We start from the raw sequence: 25,228 nt of genomic DNA on the forward strand, positions 1-25,228 counted from the left end.
ATGGATGAAGCTCAGCCGTCTGAAACTGAACTCAGACAAGACAGAAGTCCTCATCCGGGGACCATCCCCCTTCTGGTGGCCCCCTGCACTTGCCACCGCCCCCAAGCCCACGGACCATGCACGCAACTTGGGCTTCATCCTGGACTACTCCCTCACGATGACCAAACAAGTCAACGCCGTCTCGTCGTCTTGTTTCAACACCCTGCGCATGCTCCGAAAGATCTTCCGGTGGATCCCCCCCAAAACCAGAAAGACGGTCACCCAGGCCCTCGTGACCAGCCGACTTGACTATGGGAACACCCTCTACGCTGGAACCACAGCCAAACTACAGAAAAGACTCCAGCGCATACAGAATGCTTCTGCACGACTCATCCTGGACATTCCCCGTTACGGCCACATCTCCACCCATCTGAGAGACCTGCACTGGCTCCCCGTCAGCAAGAGGATCCCGTTCAGACTCCTCACCCACGCATACAAGGCTCTCTATGAAATGGGCCCAAATACCTCAACAACCACCTCACATTCTACACACCCACCCACCAGCTCTGTTCCACCAGCCTCGCCCTCGCCACCGTCCCACGAATTCGCAGAGCAACCGCCGGAGGAAGATCATTCTCCTACCTGGCAGACAAGACATGGAACTCCCTCCCCACCCACCTACGGCTGACCCAGGACCCTCTCCTTCAGGAAACAACTCAAGAACTGGCTGTACAAGCAGTAGCGGCTCCCCCCCTCTCAGCGCCTTGGGACCCTAGCGGGTGAGTAGCGCGCTCTACAAATATGTTTGATTGATTGATTGATAGTACCAATAGTGTGACACCTTAAGCATTGCTTCTTTTCCTGAGGCACAGAATGAGGAGGTGTGCACTTTGTGGAGGATGTCAGTCCACTTCTTTATGATGAAGTGAAAGTCCAGCTCAGCTTCCGAGCTGCAGGGTAAGAATAGTTGCACAATTCCCATGTTTTGAATTGTAAACCCAGACCTGCCTTATCCAGCATTTTCCACAGAAAAAGGCCAGTGCGCTCGATCAAATGCATGGTCTTGGTCAATTAACAAGAAAAGTGCTGGGACGAACTTTACAGTGAACGTCTGTCTGTCTGTCAGTCTCTCTGACACCCTGGAAGAGAAAGCTGCACAGTGTGAAAGGTAATGTTTGTGACTGGTTGTCTTTGTCTTTATCGATTTAGAGAAATTTCGTGAAGACGCCTTGGATTGTTTCTGCAGGACAGTAGGTTTAAGAAAGAGGTCTTACTTTTGGGCCGATGATCGACAAGGCAGGAGCTGGGGAAACCTATGAGTCTTGAGTTGGTAGGTTGGGTGTTGGTAGGAGATCCTTGAGTTGTTCTCTGAGCAGCGGCAGGTTGGATTGGTTGTGATGTTCTACAGGAAGTCTGTTTCAAGGGCTGTTGTCAAACATTAAATGGATCGGACCTCTGCGGAGTATTTTAAAGTGAGTTATTGGAAAGGTGGTGTGGGGTTGGAATATAGATTATTTTGTGGGGGGATTTTGTCCTTGATCGATAGTGGTGCATATCAGTAAATGGCTTTGTGAGGTAGTGGCGTGGAGGTTGAAAAAGCGGGAAGAGCGAGTAGTTAGCATTCAGGAAATACAACAATGTACTGTTTAAATACGTCTGTCCAAGAATGGTAACAGACAGTTGCATGTGTTAAAAACCTTAGCCCTGCCTGGTCTTTACAATTTATTATCAGAGTGTAAACACCAATGAATTAGCAAAATTAAAAGGCAGCAGGGAGAGATTCCAATATCAGGTTTACTAATGTCAAAGGTGATGGAAAATGTTGATGAACGAACTCTGACCAGAAGAAAAGTGTACATTCCATTTAAGCCAATGTGCTGACCTAATAGATGCACTTCATGCAATATATCCGTTTTTTACTTTTTCCTATGTTGGAATATGCCTGGGGGGTTTTGGGAGCTGTATCAATTGAGGTACTGAAATTCTGAACCTGTTTAATAAAAGTCATCGTACCATGAAGATTTTGGTAGCATAAGACCGAAAATGGCGAGTGTACGGTGTACAAGTATTTTCGTCATATTCAAGTGACGAGATCACCGTGAAATCAGAGTTCCCGTTTTGAACCCTCGGGTTCCATCTTGCATACGGCAGCCATTTTGTGGTTGCCCTCACATAGGCCGATGACAGTGGCCGAACGAGTCTCCAAGCACACGTACACTTTAGCTGACTTCAGAATGACCTGAGCGAGCGACCCTCTTGCCTGAAGCCAAACTTGTTAGGCCAGTTCCTTTCCCAGTAGCTGATCAAGATTGCTGATCAAGACACAAGACACCATCAAACCTTTTATTACGTACAGCTATGTCTTATCTTGCTCACACCAGTCTCTGCTCCTTTCTTTATGGTCCATTTACGATGGGGATGTGTACCGTTTTTATGGTGGGTTCGATGACCTGTCTGATGAAGAATGTTGGGTTTGACTAAGAATTGATTGTGGGCTGGACAAACTGAAAAATGGGCTTGTCATCATGATTCTGCGGTTCTGTCTTGAAAACATCTGAATGGCCAACTGTAAAATAAGGAATGTTCGCCTGAAGCATAATATTTGGTATAAAAAGGGATGACTAGTTTTGTAAAGTTGAGCAGTCTCCTGAGAACATACACCGTGTTGTACTTCTAGGATACCTGTTACTGGCTGCAGCCAATAAATCTGATCTTTGACGTCACCAAGAAGTTTCTGTGTTTCTGTAGTCTGAGACAGGAGAATCTGAAGTCTTCGGGTGTGTCCCCTGGTACTGCTTGGTACTAAATAAAATGGTACTTCATTTGGCGCCCAGCGTGGGGCGATTTCAGCGGTACCGGTCCAAGCCAGAGGTTTTGTGAGGAGCTTCGTGTGGAAATTCTGGAGGAAGGCCAACCACTTCATCAACCCCTGTATGTCGTCTTGGTCCGAAAGTCTTTGCTGCGAGGTTCCCCGCTTTCCGACGGCTACGAAGGACTGCTGCCCTGACTATCGCCCTGTCTTGGACCCTTTGATGATTTGTAGAGCGAGACGATAGACGAGTCTTCTGGTGACGTCATCGATACCTCAGTTAAGTATGAGTGGCGCGTCTCCCAGTCCTTAGTTTTTGGGTATCCCCTTGGGATCTTTGATTTGGAACTTGCAAGTACCAAAGCCGAGGGACTCGTGTATTCACGAGACTATCGTTTTCGATATTCCCTTGAAGTTTGAAGCTAGGCTAGTGAGCGAAGATGCCTGGTCTTAGCAGACTTGGAAATTTGTTTTGTTGTGGTTATAATAGGGATTCCGATTGGAGGACTCTTGTCCGGTTCCTCCAATTAGAACTCCAACCTATGAGCTCTATGTGAAGCATGGCGTGGGCCCCATCACATATAATGAAGTATGGATTTGTTACACAAAAAAGGACGGTGTCCTACAATGGCCCCGATATGGTAGTTTCGACACTGAAGTTTTAGATAACCTAGAGGTTAGACTTTTTAAGAAGAAAGCCCGGCCGAGGATGTTTGATTCTTTCTGCCTATGGCGAAAGGAAGCCAAACAGAAAGAAATTAAATTAGCTAAGAGAAATAAAATAGAAAGGGGTATCTCGATAATGCAAGCTGCTATGCAGTATAAAGATGATGAGGAGGAACAAGCGAGTGAGCAGTTGCACAGGCAACATAAACTGGTGATTGATAAATGCTACCCAGTTTTGCCACCTCTTCAGCAAGATGCAACAAAGGAACTTGAGAAAGATCCTTTATTGTCACATTTGTTGAATTCGCCACCCCCTTATGCGCAGAGTGCTACAGCACCTCCGCAACCTTTAGTTGCGCAACCTCTGGTTGCTTTGCCTCTTACTGTTGCACAGCCGCCAGCTCCTCTTCAGCTGGCTCCTACTCCTCTGATGCAGTCTTCTCAAGGGCTGCCGACTTTGCTACCTGCTCCGTCTTTAATAATACCTATGACTTTTTCACCTGTTCTTGCTGTTTCTTCTGCTACTGCTCCTACATTAGCTTCTTCTCAGTCCGCTTTATCTCCTGTTCTGTCATCTTCTCCTTCCGTCCGACAGAGAATGACGGACACTGTTACTAGTCTTTTGTCTCCTTTCTTTGGGTCATTAAACACGACCCCCGCTTCAGAGCATACACAGTTGCGTAGCCAACTGCCTGATTCTAGAGAGAAGGGAGTATTGGACCACTTGGCGCATAGATGGGTTACCGACCCTACAAGATATGAGCTAGAGTCTGTTATGGATGTCTTCCGCCAATGGGAAGCACCGAAGCAGAGATATGTTTTTGATAAAATGTGTGTTTTTCTTCTCGAAGAATTGAAGGATCGTGATTTGGAACCCAATCCACCTGACTTGTGTCGTGTACGGTTCGAGTTTGCGAAAGGCACGATTGTGGGTTCCGACGTTGAGAGAGCAGTTGCGACATTGTTGTCATTCAGGAATGAGACTATTTCTCGATCGTTGTTTGAGCCTGATCCCTCTGTTAGGAGGAAAGTGACACAGTATCCCATGAGAGAAGTGCTCCCAGTTTGGAAAGAAGGGGACCTAACCGCTAATCCACCTGTTCAGCCTCATTTTCAGCGCGTTTTTGGGTACATGTTCGATGGAAGCGAGCTGAAGTCTTGGCCCTTAAACAGACCTTACCTGACCCCCGTAAAATTCCTGCATGCTATTATAAGGAATTATCACAGACTGCAGACTCCTGTATTATGAATTTAGCTGATATAGACATGTTGTTTGGAAATGTGGTCCCACAGCCTTTGTGGTGTTTGATTCGTCACACGGATCATGCGCAGGAGTTAGGGGCCACATGGGCTAATATTAGTACGGCAAATGACAGACAAGTAGGCGGTGCTAAACCAGAGCCTTTAGTAGCAGAACTCCCTGGTAAGATCGTTACTTACATGAAGACTTTAATGCCTGCGATGCGTGTAAGTTGGGATAAATTGTCTGCATGCAAGCAGAAGAAAGAGGAAACTGTGTCTGATTTCTTCACTAGGTTTGAAGAAACGTTTATCGACCACAGTGGTCAAGACATAAGTACAGAAGGCGGTCAACGGTTGTTCGTTGACAAGTTTGTGCACAATTTGCTTCCCGAGTTGTGTAAGAAATTGAAAGACTCAGAAAGTTCTTGGGCCGTTTCCTCTTCAGCACAGATATTGGGTACTGCACTATACTACGAAAATAGAGATAAGGATGAGAAGGACAGAGCAGACAAGAAAACTAAAGAGTTAAAAACGAAGGTTCTTTTACAGCAAGCGTATCCGCCCCGTAGTAATCAGCGTGACTATCAGCAACCTCAGCAATTTCAGAGAAACTCGCAAAGGTTCGAGTCTTCTCAACCACGTTTTCCTGTAGGCCCTAATCAAGTTCAAGTTCAAGTTCAAAAAATTTGTATAGCACACTACTCACCCAGAGGGTCTCAAGGCGCTTGGGGAGGGGGGGTACTTTACTTATCGAATATCCAAGTTTTTAGTTGCTTTCTGAAGGAGAGGTGGTTCTGTGTAAGGCGGAGGTGGGTGGGGAGAGAATTCCAGGTTTTGGCCGCTAAGTAGGAGAAAGATCTTCCCCCCATGGTGGATCTATGGATGGGCGGAATTGCGGCGAGGGCTTGATTGGACGATCGCAGTTGGCGGGTGGGGGTGTAAAAGAACAGTCGTGTGTTGAGGCATTCGGGTCCTAGGTCGTAGAGGGCTTTGTGTGCGTGGGTGAGGAGACGGAACGTTATTCTCTTGTTAACGGGGAGCCAGTAGAGATCTTTCAGGTGACCGGAAATGTGAGCTTGACGGGGGATATCAAGTATGAGTCTGGCTGAGGCGTTTTGGATGCGTTGGAGTTTTTTCTGTAGTTTGGCTGTGGTTCCGGCGTAAAGGGTGTTTCCGTAATCCAGTCGGCTTGTGACCAGTGTGTGGGTGACCGTCTTTCTTGTTTCGGTGGGGATCCAGCGGAAGATTTTTTTGAGCATGCGTAGGATGTTGAAGCATGATGATGAGACGGAGTTGACTTGTCTGGTCATCGAGAGGGAGGAGTCCAGGATGAAGCCCAGGTTACGTGCGTGGTCCGTAGGTATGGGTGCGGTTCCCAGGGCCAGTGGCCACCATGAGTCATCCCAGGCAGCGGGGGATGAACCTAAGATGAGGACTTCCGTTTTGTCCGAGTTCAGTTTTAAATGACTGTTCTTCATCCACTCGGCTACTTCTTTCATTCCTTCGTGTAAGTTGGTTTTGGCGGAGTTTGGGTCTTTGGTGAGGGAGAGGATCAGCTGAGTGTCGTCTGTGTAGGAGATGATGTTGAGGTTGTGTTGGCGTGCGATGGATGCGAGGGCACTCATGTACACATTGAAGAGGGTGGGACTGAGTGATGATCCTTGCGGGACGCCGCAGATGAATTCGGTGGCCTCTGATCTAAAAGGGGGGAGGCGGACTCTCTGGGTTCTTCCGACGAGGAATGAGGTGATCCAGTCCAATGCTTTTCCTTGGATTCCGACGTTGCTGAGGCGTTGTATGAGGGTGCTATGACAGACTGTGTCGAAGGCTGCGGAGAGGTCAAGTAGGATGAGGGCAACTGTTTCTCCGTTGTCCAGTAGTGTTCGAATGTCGTCTGTTGCTGCGATGAGGGCGGTTTCGGTGCTGTGTTTGGCTCGGAAGCCGGACTGTGAGGGGTCGAGGGATTTGTTGGATTCGAGGAAGGCGGTGAGCTGACTGTTGACGGCTTTCTCAATGACTTTGGCAGGGAATGGGAGGAGCGAGATGGGGCGGTAGTTCTTAAGTTCAGTGGGGTCTGCTGTGGGTTTCTTCAGAAGGGCGCTGAGTTCGGCATGTTTCCATCTTTCCGGGAAGGTAGCGGAGTTGAGGGAGCAGTTGATGAAGTCACGGAGATGCGGTGCGATAATGGAGTCTGCTTTGTTGAAAATGTGGTGGGGACATGGGTCGGTTGGCGATCCCGAGGGGATGGAGTTCATCAGTCGGATGGTGTCTTCAGTGGTGATTGGGTTCCAGGCGCAAAGGTTGTTAGAGGGCGGTTTTGGTTCGGAGGTGGGTGGAGTGGACTGGTCTTCGGACTGGATTCCAAAGCTGTTATGTATGTCGGGGATTTTGTTGTGGAAGAATGAGGCTAGGGAGTCGCAGAGGTCTTGTGAGGGAGTGATGTCGTTGGTGTCGGCGGTGGGGTTGGTAAATTCTTTGACGATGTTAAATAGTTCCTTGCTATTTTGGGCGTTGTTGTCAAGGCGATTCTTGAATGCTGATTTCTTGGTGGATCGGATCAGTTGGTGGTGTTTGCGGGTGGCGTTCTTGAAGGTGGCCAGGTTGTCAGTGGTTGGGTTTTTTCTCCAGGCTTTCTCGAGGGTACGACAGAGCTTCTTGGATTTCTTAAGGTCATCTTTGAACCAGGGGGCTTTTTTGCTACCTTGCTCGATTTGATGGTTTTTCAAGGGTGCTAGTTCGTCAGCGCTGTAGGTGATCCATTGTGTGAGGTTGGTGGCTGCTTGGTTTGGGTCCGATGATTTGGCAGGAGGGTTTTGGTGAAGAGATGTGAAGAGCTGGTCGCTAGTAATTTTGTTCCAGTTTCTTCGGGGAATAGGTTGTGGGGGGTTGTGGGTCGTGGTCTTTTTGTAGTTGAAGTGAACGCAGCTGTGGTCCGTCCAGTGGAGAGCTGTGGTGTGATTGAAGGAAATGTGTTTGCTGGAGGTGAAGATTGGGTCGAGCGTGTGTCCGGCATAGTGGGTGGGGGTATTGACAAGTTGTTCGAGTCCGAGGTTGGCCAGGTTGTCCAGAAGGGTGGTGGTGTTGCTGTCGTTTTTCTTTTCCAGGTGGAAGTTGAGGTCTCCCAGTAGAATGTAGTCCTCGGAGGGGAGGGCGTGTGGGCTGATGAAGTCAGTGATGTCTTCGCTGAATTGTGTGCGGGGTCCTGGTGGTCTGTAGATGAGGGTGCCTCTGAGTGTGGTCTTGGGGTCGGTGTGGATCTGGAAGTGAAGGTGTTCGGCGGTAGCGAGGTTATCGTCGGAGCTGGTCGTGATGCGGATGGTGTTCTTATGGACGATGGCGATGCCTCCTCCTGTTTGGTTGGTGCGGTCCTTTCGGATGATCTTGTAGCCGTCCGGGATGGCTATGGTGATGTCGGGAGCTGATGAGGCATTCATCCAGGTTTCTGTAAGGAAGGCGACGTCCGGCGATGTAGTGTCGAGTAGGTTCCAGAGTTCAATGGCGTGTCTGTGGACCGAGCGGGTGTTGAGCAGGATGCATTTCAGGTGGTTGGTGTCGGAGCTCTGTTTGTAGTTTGTGGATTTGGTGCGGGTCCTGATGCAGTTGAACTTGCAGGAGTGGCAGGTGAAGGGTCCATGGATGTGTCCTGGGGCGGCTTGGTAGCAGTTTGGTGGTCGGCCAGGGTTAAGGGCAGAGAGGGTAGCGGTGTCGTATGTTATGCGGGTGGAGTGGTTTTTGCGGGGGCCAGGGGGTTTGGCGCTGGGCGTGGTCCAGGCGCGGACGGGCGTAGACGGGATTACCTTTGGCGCAACTTCGGCACGCATGGGGCGCGTCCACTGCGCGTGAACCCTGCGCGGAAGAGCATCTGTCATAAGTGGTCCAAACAATTAGATGTTCCTTCGAGCACTCATTCAATATAACAAAGTCTTTATGCAGTTTTCACTGTTCCATTTATTGTCCAATTCTTCAATCGAGTTCAAATAGAGATCCCATAAATAATAATGCGCAGCCAACACGTGTTTCGTCAAGTCAGTAAGACAAATGACTTCTTCAGGGCTGCAACCCAAAATATTTACAGTAAGTCATAGTTCAAATGAATAATATTCGCAAAACCAGTGCATGCTCTACAAATTCTACTTGTAAAGGATCAGGAGGAAGACGTTTCTCGGTCCAAGCTGCACGCCTGTGGAACTCGCTTCCCCGCGACCTACGACGTGAATCACAAAATCTGCGCTTCAGGAAGCAGCTAAAGACGCATCTCTTTCCCTAGCACTCTTGCCCCCCCACTTTTCCGAGTTTCTTTCCCCACCCCCCCCACCCCTCCCCCCCTTTTCACTTTCTGTCTCTTCCATGGCCCGCTGAAATGCAGAGTTAGGGTTCCTAGCGCTGGGATACCTCTGGGTGACTATGCGCTCTACAAAATAAAATAATAATAATAATAATAATAAAGGAGCAAAGAAAGAGGAATACACCCTCAAACCATAATCTGTACATTAGTATATATATCTCACGTCATAACAGAAATAATAACTCACCAAACGGTAAAGTTGATTTTCCAAGTATAAAGACCAAATTCTGCAATTATATTCCAATATGATCCTCAGATCAAGGTATCTCAATGACCAAAGGTGGGCATTGTACGTATCTATTCCTACAAATAAGTCAATGTTGCTGTCAGTGACATATATTAATTGCATACCAACAAAAAATATCACTTATTACAGATATTCCTAACGTTCTCAGGTTAATCTTATTATACAAATTGTCACTTTCCTCTCCTCGTGCGTTGTATTCACGAATCATAAGATTTGACAGGTCATAACAGATTTAGTGACTCACCAACGGTAAAGTTGATGTCTCCACGTAAAAAGACCAAGTTCAGGAATTATACTCCAATTTGATCCTCAGATCAGGGTATCTTAATATCCAAAGGCGGGCATAGTACGTACATATTCCTACAAATAAGTCAATGTTGCTGTCAGTAACATATGTAAAATGCATGGCAGCAGAGAAGTCACTTGTTACAGATATTTGTACCGTTCTCAGGTCAATCATATTATTCACGTTATCACTTTCCTCACCTCGAACGCTGTATAACGAAGAAATAGTCTTTGGAAGTGTCGCGAGTGAGTGTCTATATCAGAAGTATCCTCCACACGAGTACGTGTCTAAAATAAAAGTATACACTCATAAGTTATATGACTACTTTCCAGTACCTAGAATACGCTAATTTTGTTCCCACACTTACCGATCTGAATCTGTCCGCTGGCGTAGAGTGGCGTTCTGCACCCGCGCCATCTTGTAATGGTTTTTTATAGATAACTTCAAGCCACGTATTTTAACACTGTATCCACCGTTCTACCTCCGCGCCATCTTGTAATGGCTTCAGAGTTGGTTTTAAACACGTAACTCAACATTATGTCCCGTCTTTGACAAATAAATATATAGTTTGCGAAAGCCAATTGATGCTTTCTGTTTTCAAAACCCACCTCACGCATTATAAGTAATTTACGATCTGTATATATCTACTTGTCTTGAGTAACGATAATCATAATATCGTCTCCTAGACTCTTGATATATATCTATAACGACTTTGCGAGGTTCAAGAGTATTGTAAAGTGTCAGTACTATATCACTCTCTCTCGTAAAGGAGTAAAACGTGTTATCCATCTCAAATGACGTGTCCGGTAAATAAACACATGCTCTAAGTGTCATCATTTTGTACTAACCTTAGTTGTAATCTAAACGTTATTTCTACAATATTCTATGGTATCCTCTTAAATAAAGTTAGTTCATAGGCCACACATCTATTCAAATTCATCAATGCGTGAAACTGGAAACCTGCGGAACCCCCAAGTATTCCACCACCAATATTCATAATGTCATATTATCAATTCCAAGTCCAATTGAGAGGGGTAGTGGGTCGGACGATAAACATAATTTCTACAACAAGTTAACTAAATTGTTATATATACACACAAATAGTAATAAATATTTACAAACATCGGATATCAAGGCAGTTTCCTTCCAGTAGAGCTGTCTATTTTGTAAAGATAACAGAAACTATATTATGCATTAACTCACTAAAGAGGGGACAAGGTTACAATATGATACAATGCATTCCAACCTTTCTCATTGTCAATATCACACTCGTAACCTGTACATTTTTTCTTCAATGTCCCAAGTAAAACTCATACTCATGATCAACATTGAGACCACATTCTACGGCTTTCAATTTAATCAGCCAAAGTACTTCACTTCTTCTTAATGTCAAGAGTCTATTTCCCCCACGGGGATCAGGTTTTATATGGTCAATTCCATGGTAAGAGAAAACGTGTTGCTCCTTATTCTCAAAGTTTTGTACCAGATGAGATGCAATTGGATAACGTGTGTCACCATTTTTCAATGCTCTGAAGTGCTCCACAATTCTGTCCTTAAGCCTCCTGATCGTGCTCCCCACATACATTTTTCCACAGGAGCAAACAATCACATATACTACAAATGTAGTATCACAATTGATGAACATTCCAATAGTATATTCTCCAGAATTATTATACTCAAAACACAGTACCTTCTTTTTTGCTCATCTACACGAAATGCATCTTCCGCATTTGTAAAAACCTTTGAAGCTATTCAACCAGTCAGTTTTATTTGATTTGCTAGGGTAACTGGGACTCAACAGATTCCTCAGAGTTGTTCCTCTCTTAAATGTCAAGCTTGGTCTGTCATAGAGATACGGTCTCAAATCATGATCCATGAGGAGGAGATGCCAATGTTTATTCAGAATCGTAAATAGTTTAGAACTATCCAGGCCATAGTTTGTTATTAGTCTGACCTTCTGATCAGTTACTTTGTCTACTTTGCTCTGTCTTATTAATGCAGATTCCCTTTTCACTTTCTTGGCTCTTGATACAGCTGCTGTAACTACATCCTCTTTATAACCTTGGTTCAAAAACCTAGTTGACATGTCAACAAGGTTGCTCTCAAAATCATTGTCTATTGGCCAGTTACGTCGGGCCCTAATTAACTCACCAGAGGGTATGGCCCTTTTCTGACAGCCAGGGTGACAACTCCCTGCATGCTGAATCGCATTGCAACTCGTAGGTTTCCTATACATCCTGCTCCTTATCTTGTCTCCCTCAACAAACAACATCATATGAAGTGGTAAACCTCAAATTATATGTATTTTCATTAAGATAGTCAAAGAAGCCTTTCAGTCTCTCTACTGTTCCAGTCCATATTGAAAGGCAGTCGTCGATAAATCGACCCCAATAATGTATATATTGGGTCCATTCTCTTCCTTCTGGACCCCAGATTCGCTCCGCCTCGAACCAACCCATGAACAGGTTGGCGAAAGACGGAGCAAATCGTGAGCCCATAGCTGTCCCAAGGCGCTGCCTGAACCATTGTCCATCAAATAGGAAAACATTATTCTCTAGTACCAACTGAGTCATCCGTAATATCATTTGAGTGTGATCATACATTTCAGCCGGTCTACGGCTGAGAAAGTGATCCAAAGCACGTATACCCAGATTGTGATCAATAATAGTATATAAGGATACTACGTCTAATGTAACTAACATCATACCGTCTTCCCATACTATGTCTTCAAGTAAATTTAAAACATGTTTAGTATCTTCAATGAAAGACGGTAGATTAAATACATATTGTCTAAGAAAACAGTCAATAAACTCTGATAAACGTTCCGTAGGTCCACCTATGCCGGAGACAATAGGCCGCCCTGGCGGTTTGGCCCGGCATTTGTGGACCTTAGGGAGAGTATACAGGCATGGTGATCTAGGTGTACTTAACGTCAGGTAGAGGTATTCATCATGATCAAGAAGTGTTTGCTCATACCATACTTTAATTTCACCGTTAATTTTGACAATTAAATCAGTCATTGGATTGTAGGTAAGTTTCTCATAGTACAAAGTATCATTGAGTTGGGAGTAGACCTCATTGTTGTAATCCCTTGTATTGCTGTTATTGTTATTTTCGGTTTCTATAGCGCCAACTCACCGGCAGGTCTCAGGGCGCTCATGACCAAAGAACAAAACAACATTTATATAGATCTCAAAAGCAGCACCGTGTGCAATTTAATATAAGTCCAGAGTTTCCCTAAATAAAAATGTTTTTAATGATTTCCTGAAACACAACAGATTACCTTCTTTCCGAAGGGCCTCGGGCAATCTGTTCCAGATTTGGGGAACCAAGGCTGAGAAGGATCTCCCACCCTTCGTTGTCAGTCTAAACCTTGGACAGACTAACAGCTGAGCATCAGATGACCTCAAAGTTCGTTCTGGTTTATAGATCTGCAGGCGTTCCTTAATATAGGCCGGTGCTTGCCCATATATTGCCTTGTGAGCCGTACAAAGGCTTTTAAACTCAACCCTTTGTCTAATAGGGAGCCTATGTAAATGCCTAAGCAGAGGAGAGGCATGGGATCTCCTTGGAAGTCTGAAGATGAGTCGTGCAGCATCATTCAGAACAGTCTGCAATCTATTGGTCAGATTTTTAGGTAGACCCAGATAGAGAGCATTCCCGTAGTCGAGCCTCGAGATGATAGTGGCCGAGACTACGGTGCGGAGCATGGATGTAGAAAGTAAAGGGACTAGTTTGCGCAATTGTCTAATTAGGCCAGTACAGATTCCAACCACCGAAGAAATCTGGCTGGTCATTGACAGTTCGCTATCAATTTTAATTCCCAGGCTTTTCACCTTGTCACAAGGTATTGGAGTGGGACCCAGTTCTTGAGGCCAATATAGGTCACTCCATGGCGAAATTGTGGTCGAGACTACTAACACCTCGGTCTTTTCGGGATTGATTTTCAATAGATTTGCCGTCATCCAGCTGACTACAAATCTAAGAATATCCTGAGCATACTTCTGTGCAGAGACAGTATTGTCTATGCTAAGTAGCAGCTGGGTGTCGTCAGCGTAGTTAAAGACATGGCAACCCATGTTTACCAGGGAGTTGATCAGAGGTTGTATATAGAGGTTGAATAATACAGGGGATAGTGCGGAACCCTGCGGGACTCCGCACGTCAGGTTATCCACCTCCGATAGACAGTCTCCCAACTGAATTTGCTGCGTCCTCTCTGATAGGAAGGATTGAAGCCATTGAATCTAGTACAACAATATTCCCACCGTTATCCGCACTGCGTATCGTGAATGATTTAATATTGATGAGTTCATGTAAGGCCTCTCTTTCACCAAAGGTAAGATTATCATGAAGTCCCTTAGTACCCTTCAGATGAGACATATCCATTTCTTTATCAATATCAGTACTAACCATCTTAAAGAACACATCAATAGTATTGCCAGGTATAAGTTGTGGGGTCCACTTTGATTTAACTTTGAGTCCACTTCCTTCCCTCTGAAATCTAGCGATTTCCAAATCCTCCATAAGTTTCAACATAGTTACAGGATCATCCTCTCTCTCCGTTAATGATAAAAGAAGCTGAGTATCTTTCAATTCTTGTATTGTCAAATCACTTAGTATTTTATTAGAGGATTGTTTATCTTTCTCTGTTACATTAGCAAAGAATTTTTTTTTTAGCTTCAGGTTTCTAACAAATTTAAAAAGGTCTATTTTAGTCATACACCAATCTAGTTTTGTTGCAGGGCAAAAACCTAAACCTTTCTTCAGTACAGATATCATGTTATTAGACAATTCACATGAAGATAAGTTGATCACCTCTATGTCACATGCAATGGAATCACGACTTGTTATTACTGTTTCCATGACCTGAGGCTCCTTATTCTTGCGCCTGGATCTCCTGCCGCCCCTGCTACCTCTCCTTGTCTTTTTGCACTTAAATCCCGATTTCTCATCTCTGAGTCCCGATCCCCCCTCCTCAATCTCTGTACCTCCTCTACAAAAATTATTCTCAGTAATCGGGACCAACTCAGGTGCATCTTCATTTTCACTGCTAAAAATCACCGAAGATGCATCAGTATCACTCACCTGCGGGGTGCTGCCACTGGTTACATTAGAGGAACCTTTCTTTATAAGGTAGTCAAATCTTTTGGCAAATGTATATACTCGTCCTGTACTGTAATCTTTCTCATCTCGTCTGAGTTTGTGAGCCTTTCTTCTCTTAATTTCCATTTGTAAGTCATTCAATTTATCATCAAGAATATTATAATTCTTGATCGTAAGTTCTGGTAGGTTCATTTCTTTAATCTCATCTTCTATTTTGTTAATCTCAATGAGTAATTTCGCTATTTTCCTTTCTGCATTATCAATTAGAATCTGTATAAGATTAAGCGAACTATTGTTTAGTTCACTTTCCCATATATTATACAAGTCTGGTTCCAAATCTTCATATGTCGGTATTATTTGAGATCTTAATCCACGTGGTATCCTATTCAAAGCTAAGTATTGTTTAAGGGTGGCAGCATCCCACCATTTGTTCAATTCAGTACTTTTTAATAATTTTAGTTTCACAAATTTAGCTCTAAGGCCTTCTTTCTTAGTACCCCCAGGAGGGCCAACAGCTTTACCTATGGTGCCTCCTGCAGCTAAATTTCCAAACAATAATTCAGCCTCCTTATCTCTGTTCATTTTATAACCTCAGCGGCAGCTCACTTGACCAAATAATAAAACAAATAATGGTAACGGCTAATCGGAGCGCACAGCACAGTCAAGGTACATGTAATCCAACACAACTAAATGTGGTGCTCAGGAAGAGATGGGGGGTTGGTTACCACAACCTCCAAAGCAAACCAATGGTCCAAACAATTAGATGTTCCTCCGAGCACTCATTCAATATAACAAAGTCTTTATGCAGTTTTCACTGTTCCATTTATTGTCCAATTCTTCAATCGAGTTCAAATAGAGATCCCATAAATAATAATGCGCAGCCTACACGTGTTTCGTCAAGTCAGTAAGACAAATGACTTCTTCAGGGCTGCAACCCAAAATATTTACAGTAAGTCATAGTTCAAATGAATAATATTCTCAAAACCAGTGCATGCTCTACAAATTCTACTTGTAAAGGAGCAAAGAAAGAGGAATACACCCTCAAACCATAATCTGTACATTAGTATAAATATCTCACGTAGTGAATGTCGAAAGAAGGTACATGTACACCAAGTTCGTGCTCATATCTGCATGTAACACGTAAACATTTATAAATAAAAGTTAAAGAACTGTTGTTCTATATAAGTCAAAATTCATGGTTGTGGATACCGATAACTCCAAAAGTGCCAGGTTCACGCATCATGAGATTTAACAAGTCATAACAGAAATAATAACTCACCAAACGGTAAAGTTGATTTTCCAAGTATAAAGACCAAATTCTGCAATTATATTCCAATATGATCCTCAGATCAAGGTATCTCAATGACCAAAGGTGGGCATTGTACGTACCTATTCCTACAAATAAGTCAATGTTGCTGTCAGTGACATATATTAATTGCATACCAACAAAAAATATCACTTATTACAGATATTCCTAACGTTCTCAGGTTAATCTTATTATACAAATTGTCACTTTCCTCTCCTCGTGCGTTGTATTCACGAATCATAAGATTTGACAGGTCACAACAGATTTAGTGACTCACCAACGGTAAAGTTGATGTCTCCACGTAAAAAGACCAAATTCAGCAATTATACTCCAATTTGATCCTCAGATCAGGGTATCTTAATATCCAAAGGCGGGCATAGTACATACATATTCCTACAAATAAGTCAATGTTGCTGTCAGTAACATATGTAAAATGCATGGCAGCATAGAAGTCACTTGTTACAGATATTTGTACCGTTCTCAGGTTAATCATATTATACACGTTATCACTTTCCTCACCTCGAACGTTGTATAACGAAGAAATAGTCTTTGGAAGTGTCGCGAGTGAGTGTCTATATCAGAAGTATCCTCCACACGAGTACGTGTCTAAAATAAAAGTATACACTCATAAGTTATATGACTACTTTCCAGTACCTAGAATACGCTAATTTGTTCCCACACTTACCGATCTGAATCTGTCCGCTGGCGTAGAGTGGCGTTCTGCACCCGCGCCATCTTGTAATGGTTTTTTATAGATAACTTCAAGCCACGTATTTTAACACTGTATCCACCGTTCTACCTCCGCGCCATCTTGTAATGGCTTCAGAGTTGGTTTTAAACACGTAACTCAACATTATGTCCCGTCTTTGACAAATAAATATATAGTTTGCGAAAGCCAATTGATGCTTTCTGTTTTCAAAACCCACCTCACGCATTATAAGTAATTTACGATCTGTATATATCTACTTGTCTTGAGTAACGATAATCATAATATCGTCTCCTAGGAGAAGATATTACAGATATTTGTACCGTTCTCAGGTTAATCATATTATACACGTTATCACTTTCCTCACCTCGAACGTTGTATAACGAAGAAATAGTCTTTGGAAGTGTCGCGAGTGAGTGTCTATATCAGAAATATCCTCCACACGAGTACGTGTCTAAAATAAAAGTATACACTCATAAGTTATATGACTACTTTCCAGTACCTAGAATACGCTAATTTTGTTCCCACACTTACCGATCTGAATCTGTCTGCTGGCGTAGAGTGGCGTTCTGCACCCGCGCCATCTTGTAATGGTTTTTTATAGATAACTTCAAGCCACGTATTTTAACACTGTATCCACCGTTCTACCTCCGCGCCATCTTGTAATGGCTTCAGAGTTGGTTTTAAACACATAACTCAACATTATGTCCCGTCTTTGACAAATAAATATATAGTTTGCGAAAGCCAATTGATGCTTTCTGTTTTCAAAACCCACCTCACGCATTATAAGTAATTTACGATCTGTATATATCTACTTGTCTTGAGTAACGATAATCATAATATCGTCTCCTAGGAGACGATACTGCGTGAGTGTGCATATTGCAAAGAAGAGGGTCATTTTAAAAGTAGCTGCCCTGTGTTGTTACAACGCATGAATGGTATTTCTAGCGCAAGAGGTCGGGGTGTTCCACAAGCTCTTAGAGGTAGAGGGCGTGGAGGATTCTCCCAGAACGCACGTCCATTTCCTCCTCAAAATTCAATCAATAGTTTTGATCAGCAGCATAACGCGTCTGGTAAGACGACTCAGTACTATGCCGATGACTACTATGCAGAAGGTGAGAATATGGAAGGTGATGATTGCTAGGACAGCCATAGACAAAGAGAGGGAGTTGTTTCAGTTCTAGTAGATCAGAGTGGACCTTATGTTGAGGTGATTACATCAGGTGTGTCAGAGCCTTTTCTGTAGATACTGGTGCCACGAAGAGTTCTATTATGCACTCTAAACTCCCTGGCGCACCTTTGTCTGGTGAGACGAATGTTTCAGTAGGTTTTTCTGGCGCCCCGGTTAGGAACCCGATTTCTAGTCCTATGAATCTTTCTGTTGGCCCTTGTGAATTCGAAGCACCCCTTATTCTGACAACAGGTTGTGGTGAGAACTTGTTAGGATTGGATCTGTTGAAAAGATTGTATGCGACATTGTATTGTTCTCCTTTGGGAGTACAACTCACATTTGGTAAGAAAGTGGTCTCCCCGATGTATTTGTCAAAGGATAAACTTCCGGCAGAATTGTTATCTCTTCTTGATATTCTGTGGGCTACTGGTCCTAATGACGTGGGTCTTTTGGAAATACCGCCATATGTTGTGACGTTGAAAGCGAATGTTAAAATGCCACGCATTCCCCAATACAAGATCTCCAATGAAGGTGAAAAGGCGTTGCTAGCGATCATTTATGATTTGATTGAGAAAGATGTAATTGAAGAAACGAGAGGTAATGTTTGCAATAGCCCTGTTTTACCTGTCCTGAAACGTACTGACTCTTCTCAGCCACCCGTTTATAGGTTTGTGATCGATCTTAGAGAGGTGAATAAAATCGTGGTGCCACAATTTCCTGTTGTTCCTGATATCACTGCCTTATTAACTATGATTCCAGCTTCCGCCACTTGGTTTTCAGTGATTGATTTAAAGAATGCCTTCTTTAGCATCCCAATTGCCGAGGAGAGTAGGGATATTTTTGGTTTCTCTCTAGGAGGTCAAAGCTTCCGGTTCAAGCGCGCTCCTCAAGGCTATTGTGAGAGTCCGTCAATCTATAGTCAGGCTTTGAAAACACAACTTGATACGATTGTTCTACCTGATGGTGCTGCTCTTATTCAGTATGTCAACGATTTGTTAATCGCTGCAGATACTGAGTAGATTTGTAAAGAAGCCACCTTGTCGTTGTTACGTCATTTGTCTAATTTGCATCATAAAGTGTCTCTTTCGAAATTACAGTACTGTCGACAAGAAGTGACCTACTTAGGTCATTTCTTGTCGAAGGAGGGAAGAAGATTGACCCCAGAACAAATTCAGGCAATTGCAAAAATGAGTGTGCCAGTTACGCAAAGAGAGGTGCGTGCCTTCTTGGGTATCACGTCATATTGCAGGCAATGGATACCGAATTTTTCCCTATTGGCCAAACCTTTGGTGGCATTGATTTGTAAAGATACACCAAATCCCCTTCCGTGGTCCGAATAGTGTCAGAAAAGTTTTTCGAAATTGCGCGATGCATTATGTTCGGCTCCTGTGTTGGGTACCCCCGACTACAGTAAGCCCTTTACACTGTATGTCCATGAGAGAGAAGGATGTGCATTGTCAGTGTTGATGCAATCTTTTGGGGACAAGCAGCGTCCATGTGCGTTTTTCTCGTCGACTTTGGATCCGGTAGCTAGAGCATTGCCGAGTTGTCTGAGAGCTACAGCGGCAGCAGCTGTTTCTATTCGACAATCTGCTGGTTTGGTGATGAATAATACGTTGATTGTAATGGTTCCACATGCTGTGGATACTTTGCTAAACAGAACCAAGACACAGCACTTAACTAGTGCTCGCTTGTCAGGTTATGAGCTGACACTTTTAGCGGGCCATGTGCACATAAAGAGATGCAACACGCTGAATCCAGCCACGTTGTTACCGATTGTAGCAAAGTCAGAGGTTTCTGAGCAACACAATTGTTTTCTTAGGGCAGAAGAAGAAACGAAAGGGAGAGTAGATCTTAGGGACACTCCTCTTGTGAAATGTGATGGTACCTTATGGGTGGATGGTTCGGGCTTCAAGCTTCCAAATGGTGATACGACTGCGGCATATGCTGTTACGACCTTGCATACGATTGTTGAAGCTGCACGTATCCCACATAACTTCGCTCAAGCAGCAGAGTTGATTGCACTTACGAGAGCGTGTGTATTATCAAAAGGAATGAAAGTAACCATATATACTGACAGCCAGTATGCGTTTGGTGTGGCTCACAGTTTTGGACGATTGTGGAAGGAACGTGGGTTCCTCACGTCTCATGGAACTAAGATTCAGCATGGTCAGTTGGTAAATGAGCTCCTCGAGTCACTTACTTTGCCGTTGCAAGTTGCGATTGTGAAATGCAGTGCACATAAGAAAGTTACTAACGACGTTGGTCGCGGTAATGCGTTTGCTGATGAAGTTGCGAAAGAAACGGCAAGAGATGTGATGAGTCGAATGTATGTTGCGGGCCCTGCATGAAGGATTGGTGACGTTGGAATGTGTGAAGATACGATAGAGAGTGTGAAGTCTATCCAACATGAAGCTACAGAGAAAGAATTGAGTGTGTGGAGAGAGAGTACGGGTAAATTGGATGCGAATGGTTGTTGGGTTGAGTTGTCAGAGCATCAGCGATGGTTGTTACCCGATGCGTACATGCTTGCAGTGGTTACAATGGCGCATGGAATGGCTCACATCAGTGTGAAAGGGATCTGTAACTTGTTGGCTCCAGTATGGCAAAATGCTGGAATTCCCAAGTGTGCAGAGCATGTGGTTAAAAATTGTATGGTTTGTCTGAGATACAATCCTGGTAAGGGAACTCCAACTCCAGCTGGTCATTTTGCGCCTCCAACGTATCCGTTCGAGGTTTTGCAGCTAGATTTTATCCACATGGAGAGGTACAACAACTTGAAATACGTACTCGTTGTTGTTTGTGCCTTTTCGAGATGGGTAGAAGCATATCCCCTAAAAGATAATACTGCCTTGTGCACAGCGAAAGCCCTTCTAAAAGAGTACTTCCCTAGGTTTGGTTTGCCGAGAATGGTTTGGAGTGACAATGGGAGTGAATTTGTGGGTCAAGTGATGAAGAGAGTGTGTGAAGGGCTAGGAATCCACCAGAAGTTCCATGCTGCAAATCACCCCCAATCAGCTGGACTTGTAGAGTGCTATAATGGCACTCTTAAACTAAAACTGGTCAAGATACAAGCAAGCTCTGGCCTTAAATGGCCTGATGTTTTGCCATTAGCACTTTTGTCAACTAGGATGACTGTACATTCCCGAGTAGGACTTAGTCCTTATGAGATTGTGTTTGGTCGCCCAGCCAACATAAGGGGAATGCCGAGGCCGATGAAATTCAGCGAGATTGAACAACCTGTACTGCTTAATTACTTGTATGATCTGACGGCTAAATTGCGTGTCTTACACCAACAGGTTCATGATACACTGCCTCAGGCTTCTGGAGATCCAGGGCATGCAGTCGATCCTGGATCGTGGATATTAATCAAGAACTTCCAGCGGACAAAGAACGATCAGCCCCGCTGGATCGGCCCCTACTTGGTGCTTTTGTCCACAAGAACTGCAGTACGAGTGCAAGGAAAAAAGAACTGGATCCACGGCATACAATGCAAGAGGGTCCCTTTGCCTCTGCCGCACGACCGGTGGGTCCAGGAGGGTTTTACTGATTCTGAAACTGAGACTGTGCCTCGTTTTCTGCCATTCAGTTTAATTGGGACAAGTTCTGAGCGTGAAAGCAACAATCTTTTGCAAGAAGCCGTGCCACCGTCAGTTCGATTGGACACTACCAGGCCTGAACTCCTATTCCAAGACCAGACGTTATCTGGAAAAAAAACTTTATAATTTGAGACCAAGAGCCATGGACAAATAAAATTCTTTTTATTTTTTAGAGAAAAAGGTTCAGCTCTCCCATCCGAGAAACAGTTTTGACCGATTTTTGTTTTTCGAACCGCCATCCGGGTTCAGCTGTAGGGTCGCGGCGTCAAGTCTCTGGAGTGCAAGCCGAAGGCACAAGGTCGACGGTTCTGGTTGGTCCTAGGGCGTTCCCTGGACTGACAGACGCATTCCTTAGCACAGAACACCCTACCTCAGCGAGCAGCAAGGTTAGAGGATGGAGTTTTTCGAGATGGAGAGACCTGCCAAAGAAATTAATTTTAGAGCCAAACTGTGTACAGTGATGACTAGAAAACGTTTTCTGATATTATGCATTTTCATGTTGCTTAGCGTGATGATGTTTTTAATGGGATATGTTTTATTCTCTTTTCGAGTGACGTTTGCACCCACTACACAGCCCATACCTCCGTCTACTATTTCCTCACATTCTTTTCACCCTCTACCTGAACATGAGTCCGTTAGAAGATTAGAGTTTATTAATAACTCCTTCGTTCAGCTTCTGCACCAACACCAATTAGTAGTGAACACAACTAACTGTTGGGTGTGTGGTCTTATGCCTCATACTACTGATAAAAGGTATTCCTTACCTAGTCCTGCCATTCAGCTATAATGGTTCTTTGTGGGCATACCGAACGATGTTCATCTATGCTCGCCCCCTACGTTCTGCGAAAGACAACCCAAAGAATAGTGCTCTAGTCAAAGGAATAGTCGACATGATAAAGGGAGCTAGTTCCTATGAGGCTACCCCGAAAGATGAGACACTGGCGTATATTGGATGGAACGTGACTGGATATGGAGCGAGTCTGAGTGAGAATCAGCAAGCAAAAAGATCCTCCCCGATTTGGATTGTACCCCATCAGGGTCATCTATGTCTGCAAGGTAATGGCAAGATTCCAAGAGCTCAGTTAGGGAAGAGTATCTGCACTGAGACGTATGTTTTTGCGTCTCAGACCTCCCCATCGTTCCTAGCAGCTAAGGGTACCTTTTTCATCTGTTATGACAGAGCATACACATGGTTGCCCCCTGATTTCTCGGGTACATGCTTTGTCTCGTTCCTGTTGCCTCCCACCTACACAGCTGCGGCAGATTACCACAAGACGGAATGGCCCCGTCTCCATGCAATCTAAATTTAATTGGTACACTCCAGCCAGGCACCTGCGGTCGTCATCGGCCAGGCTGGTGAAAGTACCCAGATTTAAAAAGGTTAGAGCAGGAGGCAGATCCTTTGAGGTGACAGCTGCCAAATTATGGAATCTGCTCCCACTCGATATCAGACAAACCGCGCAGCTTCTCCCATTCAGGAGAAAGATTAAAACCTGGTTGTTCCCTGAGTAACTTGACATGTGGTCTTTGCTCGGCCTGACACTTGTCCTCTGCCCATGAGCTAGTTTAGCGCCAGGATGCCTGCAAGGTGACAGTGCGCTTTAGAAATAACAATAATAATAATAATAATAATAATAATAATAAGTTAGAGGTGTCTTCAGTAAGGAAGATACTGCAGGACAAGAATCGAGTGACTTCTTGAAAGGTTTTCTGCCATTTTGGGGACCTATGGTTAACAGCAGGAACATACGACAATTGACGAGGGTGGTCGAGTCCACCGTAGTTGAAACTGCCGGTGCCCTTAGTAACTTGACTGCTGAGCTCCAGTCGGATCGTCTTATGACACTCCAGAACAGAGTTGCGTTAGACGTCATACTTGCAGATCGAGGTGGGGTATGTAAAGTGATCCAATCAAGTTGCTGTGTCTTCATTCCAGATAATGCTCCGACAGTATACCATGCCATTTCAAGACTGCATAAGATCTCCGAATCTATACATGTGGATAAAGGAGATTGGTCGTTGATGGGATGGTTCTGGGGACTGTTGCCCACGTGGGGATGGAAGATTCTGATGGTCATTGGGATGATCTTAGCCATTCTTTTCCTGTTCTCTCTGTGCGTACAGTGTGCTCCTGCTATATGTGGCCTCTGTGCTACATCGTGTGTGAGGAAACCTGTATCAAAAGACGTGCTAAGTAATAGGATGATGCTACAGCAACAACTTGATGACCTGATGAGTATAGACCTAGACTCAGACTAACATGGGTTTAGGTTATTGCCTACGTAAGGGCAAAAGGAGGGCCTGAGGTACTGAAATTCTGAATCCGTTTCATAAAAGTCATCGTACCATGACGATTTTGGTAGTATCAGACCGAAAATGGCGAGTGTAAGGTGTATAAGTATTTTCGTCATATTCTAGTGACGAGATCACCGTGAAATCAGAGTTCCCGTTTTGAACCCTCGGGTTCCATCTTGCGTACAGCAGCCATTTTGTGGTTGCCCTCACATAGACCGATGACAGTGGCCGAACGAGTCTCCAAGCACACGTACACTTTAGCTGACTTCAGAATGACCTGAGCGAGCGACCCTCTTGCCTGAAGCCAAACTTGTTAAGCCAGTTCCTTTCCCAGTAGCTGATCAAGATTGCTGATCAAGACACAAGACACCATCAAACCTTTTATTACGCACAGCTATGTCTTATCTTGCTCACACCTGTCTCTGCTCCTTTCTTTATGGTCCATTTACGATGGGGATGTGCCCGTTTTTATGGTGGGTTCGATCGACCTGTCTGATGAAGAATGTTGGGTTTGACTAAGAATTGATTGTGGGCTGGACAAACTGAAAAATGGGCTTGTGATCATGATTCTGCGGTTCTGTCGTGAAAACATGTGAATGGCCAACTGTAAAATAAGGAATGTTCGCCTGAAGCATAATATTTGGTATAAAAAGGGATGACTAGTTTTGTAAAGTTGAGCAGTCTCCTGAGAACATACACCATGTTGTACTTCTAGGATACCTGTTACTGGCTGCAGCCAATAAATCTGATCTTTGACGTCACCAAGAAGTTTCTGTGTTTCTGTAGTCTGAGACAGGAGAATCCGAAGTCTTCGGGTGTGTCCCCTGGCACCGCTGGGTTCTAAATAACCTGGTACTTCACAATGTAGATGTCTCTGGGTATAAGGTATTGACCTGGTGGGGGATCTTTTCTTGTTTGCATAAGAGTCCACAACAACATTGGTATGTCACTGTACAGAATACAACGAGAATGCTGTATGAGTGATAAGGGAAGTGAAGGGGTTTGAACAAGGCTATTATACATGGTCCAAAACAAAAAGTGCTTGCGGTGGGTCAGAGGTAGGAATGTGTTCCCCACTCCAGCAAAATCCTCTCCTCTATCAGTCGCCTTTTTGTATGTATGTGGGTGTGTGTTTGTGTGTGTGTACATAGATGGAGAGAGAGAGAAAGAGAGCGAGAGAGAAAGAGAGATTGAAACAATGTAATCAAACAGCACTGATTTACTACAAAAGGTAGTTGGACAATTTAATGTGTGTGGCAAGGTGCAGTGTCTGTGTTTTCTGTGTCGTCACCAAATACATTTATCAGCTGTGGTGGAGGGCACTACGGGAGCCAGGACAAATAGCACTGGGGAATAGGCACCATATGGCCTCTACGGTGACACCAGTAAAGACGCTGGAGTAAACAAATACAGCCTTTGATTCTAGGTGTGAGAAGTTAGCCTGGCAAATGATGTCCACTAGTTCTAGTGGGCA

The sequence above is a fragment of the Lissotriton helveticus genome, chromosome 2_1, assembly GCF_964261635.1.
Source record: "Lissotriton helveticus chromosome 2_1, aLisHel1.1, whole genome shotgun sequence".
NCBI classification, from domain to species: domain Eukaryota; kingdom Metazoa; phylum Chordata; class Amphibia; order Caudata; family Salamandridae; genus Lissotriton; species Lissotriton helveticus.